This window comes from Lolium rigidum, chromosome 7 (genome assembly GCF_022539505.1).
Source record: "Lolium rigidum isolate FL_2022 chromosome 7, APGP_CSIRO_Lrig_0.1, whole genome shotgun sequence".
Classification (NCBI taxonomy): Eukaryota; Viridiplantae; Streptophyta; class Magnoliopsida; order Poales; family Poaceae; genus Lolium; species Lolium rigidum.
The window spans coordinates 121,530,992-121,540,019 of record NC_061514.1 but is presented as its reverse complement, the minus strand read 5'-3'; positions in this window follow the sequence as shown (position 1 = coordinate 121,540,019).

The window sequence follows — 9,028 nt, the reverse complement described above, 5'->3', positions numbered from 1 at the left end:
AACGCTTTGAACACCATTGTTGATAATGATATAGAAAGTTCTAAGCTTGGGGAAGCTGGTTTTCATGATCTTTTTAGTCCCCCAAGCATTGAGGAGAAAATTTTCTTTGATGATACTTTGCCTCCTATTTCTGATGATTATAATGATAGTGGTCTTTTGGTACAACCTACTATGGAGAGTAAATTTTGTTGTGATTATACTATGCCTCCTACACTTGATGAGAATAATAATGATAGCTACTTTGTTGAATTTGCTCCCACTACAACTAATAAAATTGATTATGCTTACGTGGAGAGTAATAATTTTATGCATGAGACTCATGATAAGAATACTTTATGTGATAGTTATATTGTTGAGTTTGCTCATGTTGCTACTGAAAGTTATTATGAGAGAGGAAAATATGGTTGTAGAAATTTTCATGTTACTAAAACACCTCTCTATGTGCTGAAATTTTTGAAGCTACACTTGTTTTATCTTCCTATGCTTGTTACTTTGCTCTTCATGAACTTGTTTATTTACAAGATTCCTATGCATAGGAAGCATGTTAGACTTAAATGTGCTTTGAATTTGCCTCTTGATGCTCTCTTTTGCTTCAAATACTATTTCTTGCGAGTGCATCATTAAAACTGCCGAGCCCATCTTAACGGCTATAAAGAAAGAACTTCTTGGGAGATAACCCATGTGTTATTTTGCTACAGTACTTTGTTTTATATTTGTGTCTTGGAAGTTGTTTAATACTGTAGCAACCTCTCCCTATCATGTTTTTGTGCCAAGTAAAGTCTCTATGGTAAAGTTGATGCTAGATTTGGATTGCTGCGCAGAAACAGCATTGCTGTCTGTCACGAATCTGGGTCTAATTATCTGTAGGTAACTCAGAAAATTATGCCAATTTACGTGAGTGATCCTCAGATATGTACGCAACTTTCATTAGTTTTGAGTTTTTCCATTTGAGCAAGTCTGGTTCCATTTTAAAATTCGTCTTTACGGACTGTTCTGTTTTTGACAGATTCTGCCTTTTATTTCGCATTGCTTCTTTCGCTGTGTTGGGTGGATTTCTTTGTTCCATTACCTTCCAGTAGCTTTGAGCAATGTCCAGAAGTGTTAAGAATGATTGTGTCACCTCTTAACATGTGATTTTTTGATTATGCACTAACCCTCTAATGAGTTTGCTTAAAGTTTGGTGTGGAAGAAGTTTTCAAGGGTCAAGAGAGGAGGATGATATACTATGATCAAGGAGAGTGAAAGCTCTAAGCTTGGGGATGCCCCGGTGGTTCATCCCTGCATATTTCAAGAATACTCAAGCGTCTAAGCTTGGGGATGCCCAAGGCATCCCCTTCTTCATCGACAACATTATCAGGTTCCTCCCCTGAAACTATATTTTTATTCCGTCACATCTTATGTACTTTACTTGGAGCGTCTGTTTGTTCTATTTTTGTTTGTATTTGAATAAATTGGATTACATCATGCTTGTGTGGGAGAGAGACACGCTCCGCTGGTTCATATGAACACATGTGTTCTTAGCTCATAATATTCATGGCGAAGTTTCCTCTTCGTTAAATTGTTATATGGTTGGAATTGGAAAATGATGCATGTAGTAATTTGCTATAATGTCTTGGGTAATGTGATACTTGGAAATTGTTGTGCTCATGTTTAAGCTCTTGCATCATATACTTTGCACCCATTAATGAAGAAATACTTAAAGCTTGCTAATTTGGTTTGCATATTTGGTTTCTCTAGAGTCTAGATAATATCTAGTATTGAGTTTTGAACAACAAGGAAAACGGTATGGAGTCTTATAATGTTTACAATATGTCTTTTATGTGAGTTTTGCTGTACCGTTCATCCTTGTGTTTGTTTCAAATAACCTTGCTAGCCTAAACCTTGTATCGAGAGGGAATACTTCTCATGCATCCCAAATACTTGAGCCAACCACTATGCCATTTGTGTCCACCATACCTACCTACTACATGGTATTTATCCGCCATTCCAAAGTAAATTGCTTGAGTGCTACCTTTAAAATTCCATCATTCACCTTTGCAATATATAGCTCATGGGACAAATAGCTTTAAAACTATTGTGGTATTGAATATGTACCTATGCATTTTATCTCTTATTAAGTTGCTTGTTGTGCGATAACCATGCTTCTGGGGACGCCATCAACTATTCTTTGTTGAATATCATGTGAGTTGCTATGCATGTCCGTCTTGTCTGAAGTAAGGGAGATCTACCACCTTTATGGTTGGAGCATGTATATTGTTAGAGAAGAACATTGGGCCGCTAACTAAAGCCATGAATCATGGTGGAAGTTTCAGTTTTGGACACACATCCTCAATCTCATATGAGAATAATAATTGTTGCCACATGCTTATGCATTAAAGAGGAGTCCATTATCTGTTGTCCATGTTGTCCCGGTATGGATGTCTAAGTTGAGAATAATCAAAAGCGAGAAATCCAAAATGCGAGCTTTCTCCTTAGACCTTTGTACAGGCGGCATGGAGGTACCCCATTGTGACACTTGGTTAAAACATGTGCATTGCAAAGATCCGGTAGTCCGAGTTAATTAGGACAAGGTGCGGGCACTATTAGTATACTATGCATGAGACTTGCAACTTGTAAGATATAATGTACATAACTCATATGCTTTATTAATACCGTTGACAAAATTGTTTCATGTTTTCAAAATAAAAGCTCTAGCACAAATATAGCAATCGATGCTTTCCTCTTTGAAGGACCATTCTTTTACTTTTATGTCGAGTCAGTTCACCTATTTCTCTCCACCTCAAGAAGCAAACACTTGTGTGAACTTTGCATTGATTCTTACATATTTGCATATTGCATTTGTTATATTGCTTTGCATTGACAACTATCCATGAGATATACATGTTACAAGTTGAAAGCAACTGCTGAAACTTTATCTTCCGTTGTGTTGCTTCAATGTCTTTACTTTGAATTTATTGCTTTATGAGTAACTCTTATGCAAGACTTATTGATGCTTGTCTTGAAAGTACTATTCATGAAAAGTCTTTGCTATATGATTCAATTGTTTACTCATTGCATTAACATTGTTTTGAATCGCTGCATTCATCTCATATGCTTTACAATAGTATGATTAAGATTATGTTGGTAGCATCTCACCTCAGAAATTATCTTTTATCGTTTACCTACTCGAGGACGAGTAGGAACTAAGCTTGGGGATGCTGATATGTCTCCAACGTATCTATAATTTCTGATGTTCCATGCTTGTTTTATGACAATACCAACATGTTTTGTTCACACTTTATATCATTTTTATGTGTTTTTCGGAACTAACCTATTGACGAGATGCCGAAAGGCCAGTTGCTGTTTTCTGCTGTTTTTGGTTTCAGAAATCCTAGTAAAGAAATATTTTCGGAATCGGACGAAATCAAGACCGAAGGCCTTATAATTCCCGGAAGCTTCCGGAGCACCGGAGAAGAGTTGGAGGGGTGCCAGGGGGGCCCACACCACCTGGCCGCGCGGCCCAAGGGGGGGGCGCCCCCCTATGGTGGCACCACCCCGTGGCCCCTCCGACTCCGATTCTTCGCCTATTTAAGCCGTCGTGACCTAAAAACATCGACAGAAAAGACGAACCTTCGGAAAGACTCCGTGGGCGCCGCCACATCGCGAAACTCCAATTCGGGGACAGAAGTCTCCGTTCCGGCACCCGCCGGGACGGGGAATTGCCCCGGAGCCGTCTCCACCGCCGTCTTCACCGCCATCTTCACCGCCATCGCTGCCTCCATGATGAGGAGGGACTAATCCACCCCGAGGCTCGAGGGCTCCGCCGTAGCTATGTGGTTCATCTCTCTCCCATGTACCTCAATACAATAATCTCATGAGCTGCTTTACATGATTGAGATTCATATGAGTTTTGTATCACCACTATTCTATGTGCTACTCTAGCAATGTTATTAAAGTAGTTTTATTCCTCCCGCACGTGTGCAAAGGCGACAGCTGTGTGCACCGTGTTAGTACTTGGTTTATGCTATGATCATGATCTCTTGTAGATTGCGAAGTTAACTATTGCTATGATAATATTGATGTGATCTATTCCTCCTACATATGCATGAAGGTGACGAGTGTGCATGCTATGCTAGTACTTGGTTTAGTCTTTTGATCTATCTTACACTAAAGGTTACTAAAATATGAGCATTATTGTGGAGCTTGTTAACTCCGACATTGAGGGTTCGTGTAATCCTACGCAATGTGTTCATCATCCAACAAAAGTGTAGAGTATGCATTTATCTATTCTGTTATGTGATCAATGTTGAGAGTGTCCACTAGTGAAAGTGTAATCCCTAGGCCTTGTTCCTAAATATCTGCTATCGCCGTTTGTTTACTTGTTTTACTTGCGTTACTACCGATGCATTACTACTGCTTGTTTACTCGTCCCGGGCAAAGCACTTTTCCGGTGCTGTTGCTACTACTTATTCATACCACCTGTATTTCACTATCTCTTCGCCGAACTAGTGCACCTATTAGGTGTGTTGGGGACACAAGAGACTTCTTGCTTTGTGGTTGCAGGGTTGCATGAGAGGGATATCTTTGACCTCTTCCTCCCTGAGTTCGATAAACCTTGGGTATCCACTTAAGGGAAACTTTTTGCTGTTCTACAAACCTCTGCTCTTGGAGGCCCAACACTGTCTACAAGAATAGAAGCTCCCGTAGACATCACTTTGTTTGTGCCTGATGTCGAAATGCATGGTACTAAAGAATTTTGCGTAGCAAATGTTTATGATAAAGCTCTTGATGATGGTCCTATGTTACTTGATAATATTAATTGTACTACTAATGAAAATGGGATTGGAGAGGTCTTGACATTATCTATGAGTCCCATATCTCTTGAGATTGATCAACCATCTTGTTATATTATTGATAAAAGTGTGTTTGAAAGTTTCAATCGCACTATTTTTGAGCTTGATAAAAATTATGTGTTTATGGATCATGAGAAGCATGCTTCATGTGATAGTTATGTTGTTGAGTTTGTTCATGAAGCTACTGAAAATTATTATGAGAGAGGAAAATATGGTTGTAGAAATTTGCATGGTACTAAAACACCTCTCTATATGCTTAAATTTTTGAAGTTACTCTTGTTTTATCTTCTTATGCTTGTCACTTTGTTCTTCATGAATTTATTTGTGTACAAGATTCCTATGCATAGGAAATGGGGAAGACTTAAATGTGTTTTTAATTTGCTTTTTGATGCTCTCTTTTGCTTCAACTCTTATTCCTTGCGAGTGCATCATTAAAACTGCTGAGCTCATCTTAATGGCTATAAAGAAAGAACTTCTTGGGAGATAACCCATGTGTTTATTTTGCTACTGTTTTGTTGTGTCTTGGAAGTTGTTAGTACTGTAGCAACCTCTCCTTATCTGTCATTGATATTCATACTTGTGCTCATAACAGTATTATTTTTGGTATCTTCCATTTTATAAAATAAAGGTACTAAAAGTAAACTAGCAATGCAAACAAGGATAGAAGCCTAGCGATACGCTCCCCGGAAATGGCCCCATAAAAGTATCTTGATAACCCCCAAGGGCAGGGGATCACCGCGGTACAATTTGATAAGTATTTGAGTGTCAAACCCACGAGGAGCTGAAGGTAAACTATCTATTCTCCAAAGCCCTATAACCCACTTATATGTCCTTCTATGCCAATCTAGGAGATATGGTGTGTGTGTGTAGAGGTTTTACTAAAAACTATATGTGCTGAAATTAAAATGCAAGAAGTAAAACTAGTGCAGGAGTAAATAAAGCGCAATAAAGTAAAATGCAATGAGATGAAGTGAAGTAAAGTGGAGTAACTCGTGAGAGCAAGTGTTCAGGAAAATTGCTATTTTATTTGTTTGGTTGTCATAATTAGTGAAGCATAATGAGTATTTTTATTGCTTCTTCTAGGGAGGAGCCATAGATAGGTGTAGCCATATACATGAGAAAGTACACCCCTAGTGATTGATCCTAAGACCATCGGAATGTGCAAACACTGGAATTATTCAGACATGTGAGAATGTCAAACCACAACTGTAAGTTTAAAGGTCCACATAATTGGTCCCCCCGTTAACATGCATCTAAGAATCGGGACCGATTTTCTGTCGCTCCCACTATCCCTCGTCCTGTCAACATGCAACGGTGATAACCTGATGCATCCCCTTGACATATGTGTGCACTCATATATCAATACATAATACCATCATAGAAGATAACAAATACTTGTATGCAACAAACAACAACTATATAACAATTTCCATGAACAATTCACTACTCAAATATCAACATAGAGATACAATAGATCATGGAAAAACAATATATTACATCATACATCATGTTTGCCAAGAGATTATAGAGGGGGATGATGAAGAGTTGTTGTAGATGTTGATGCCCTCACCGGAGGGGGTGGAGTCCACCTGAGGCGATTCCGGTAGCGTCCCCCCCCCTCCGATATCCGCCGGTGGCGGCCTGCTGTTTCTCTGTTTATGTGTTTTTTTATCTCCGCCACGTAGCCTCGACGAAACCCCCCGGGGTAGCGGGGTCATATATACAGTAGTTTTTAGGGCAAAACAAGTTGGTTCACGAAAAGATGAGGCGAAACAGACGCTCGAGGGCTGAAAGAGGCCTGGTGGCGCGGCCAGAAAGGGAGGCCACGCCACCCACTCTCTTTCCCAGTCTGTTGACCTCCTGGTGGCCCACTTGTGCTCATTTTGTTCATCCCGAAAATTCCAAAGCGTGGCCCCTGACCTTGCCCTTTTTGGAGTCCCGTAGCTCGTGAAAGTAAAAAACACTAAAAAGTGGCGTTTTATGCAAAACAGAATTAGAACCGGGGAAGGGGGATTGTTTAGAAAATCCCCTAAAACATCATAAAACATGGGAATAACATTATATAAGATGCAAATATGTGATAATATGTTGCAATGAAGCGCAAAGTTCATGTATGCATTTTACATACATCAACTACTTAAAAAGTTTAAGTAGTAAAGCGCTTTATTGAAGCACCGGTAAAGTGGTGTAAAGGAAACATCTACAAGACTTGCTAGTTGATTTTATCTTATGTTTACCGGAATTTCCTAGTTTACTTTGTTTGGTGTTGTGTTCAATGGATTAAAATAGGCCAGGGTTAAGAATTCTCTTAGAGCTATATAGAAATGAAGTACAAATGTATAGTAAATAAAATAGTGATAAGAGATTTGAGAGCATCACATCCGTAAATACTATTGCCCCTAAAATGAGAGGTTACAAGAGTCTCTTGGTCCAATCATTATCCCCACAACGGTGAGTAACAATAATTATTAAGTAAATAAATACATACCAAAGCATTAAACTAGATGATTGTGATATTGATTCCGAGTGAATCACTAAACGTGTACTGTTACTTTTCCCTTTCTGTCACTGAGATTTCGCGATAGCACACCGTTCTCCCCTCATCCCATCTCTTCCCTTGATCGATCCGATAGACATGGATACATGCAGATCATCGAATCGAGGCAAAGAGATAAGGATACAAGATTGCAAAGATCCTATTCAATTTCTACACAAATTCATGATATTAGATTCATATAAACACTGCGAGAATTCACCCCAACTCACGGCCCGTGAGGACTACTAACACATGATATCAAGATCAAAGATAGAAATCATGGTTGCAAATACTTTGATTAAAATCATAATATTCTTTCAATGGTCGCCAATTCTCAAGGAGATCTCTATTTCAATGGTGATCTCTATGACTATGGAGGAGAAGGGAGATGGAATGGATGAACAATGGTGGATGATCTCCCTAGGTGTGGTGCAGATGGATCTGATGGATGTTGAATCTGTTTGGTGACGAATGGCTCTCTCTTTGGCGTAGCTCCCTTCACAGAACTTATAGGGTTTGACCTGGGAGTGCTGCGACACACCGTATGGGTGGACCATACGGGCGAGCCTTGCTCGTACTGGTGCCCACTAAACCTACTGGAATCGACTTTCGCCATCTGGTTGATTTTGGTGCACTTGTGACGAGATTTTCTTCAGTAATTGCAGGTCCATTTGCCATTAAGACTTGATTTTATGCACGCCATTCAAAGATAAAAGGATTGCACATCTTTCAATAATTATTCATTAGTGGAACACTTAGAAAGAAGTTTAGTCAATTTCTTGACATAGCAAAGGGATTAAACCTGAGGGAAAATGGCGTATTTCAAAGTCATCAACTTCCCCAAGCTTAGCCTTGATCGTCCTTGCGCAAGAAACAATGACCCATAAGGAACTCAGCGTTTAAACCAAAATAACGAGAAACTGAATTCACTTACAAGTGGTAGCCTTATGAGTCCAGCACTTCTTCCATTAGAAATCTTAGCATAGTTAGAGAAGTGTCAAGAATATAATACGAGCATTGGTAACTCGAGACAATCACAATAAAAAATTATGAGCATGAATAACTAGTTGTGTAAACGATCACTCTAGTTTATGTAGTTAACTCTCAGTATGCCAAGGAACACTAGGAAGTTTATTATCATCAAAGTTAAGTAAGAGCATTCCTGCCAAAAGAAGCATAAGCAATTAAGAATTTTATTGACACCCGCATCAATATATCAAGACTATCAAAACACTTACTATATATATTCATTGTTTTTAAGCAAATTTATCTAGTAGTAATGAGTCCATGCCAACACTTAGAAGTGATACATTTGGATTCCAATGATAGTATCCAATTAAGAGTCATAGATGACATTTAGCAATATTTTTTGCACAACTCAAGAGTACTAATGGTTGCACACAAGTAACTGAAATTGGGATGAATCTGCAAATCGTTTGTAAGCCAAAGGAGTTATTAGCATCCCAAGAGTGTGCACAACAGTTTGTAGACAAGCTTTAAGTAATATCATACTTGATTCACAACATTACAGTTTGACATGTATCTCAATCACCATTAGACTTCAGTTCAATCAAACAATTCATATCAAGAGTGCTATCAAGTCTATCACTACATCTATGGGGTTAAGCATCTTCAAAGTTAAACCCTTAAGACAATTGGT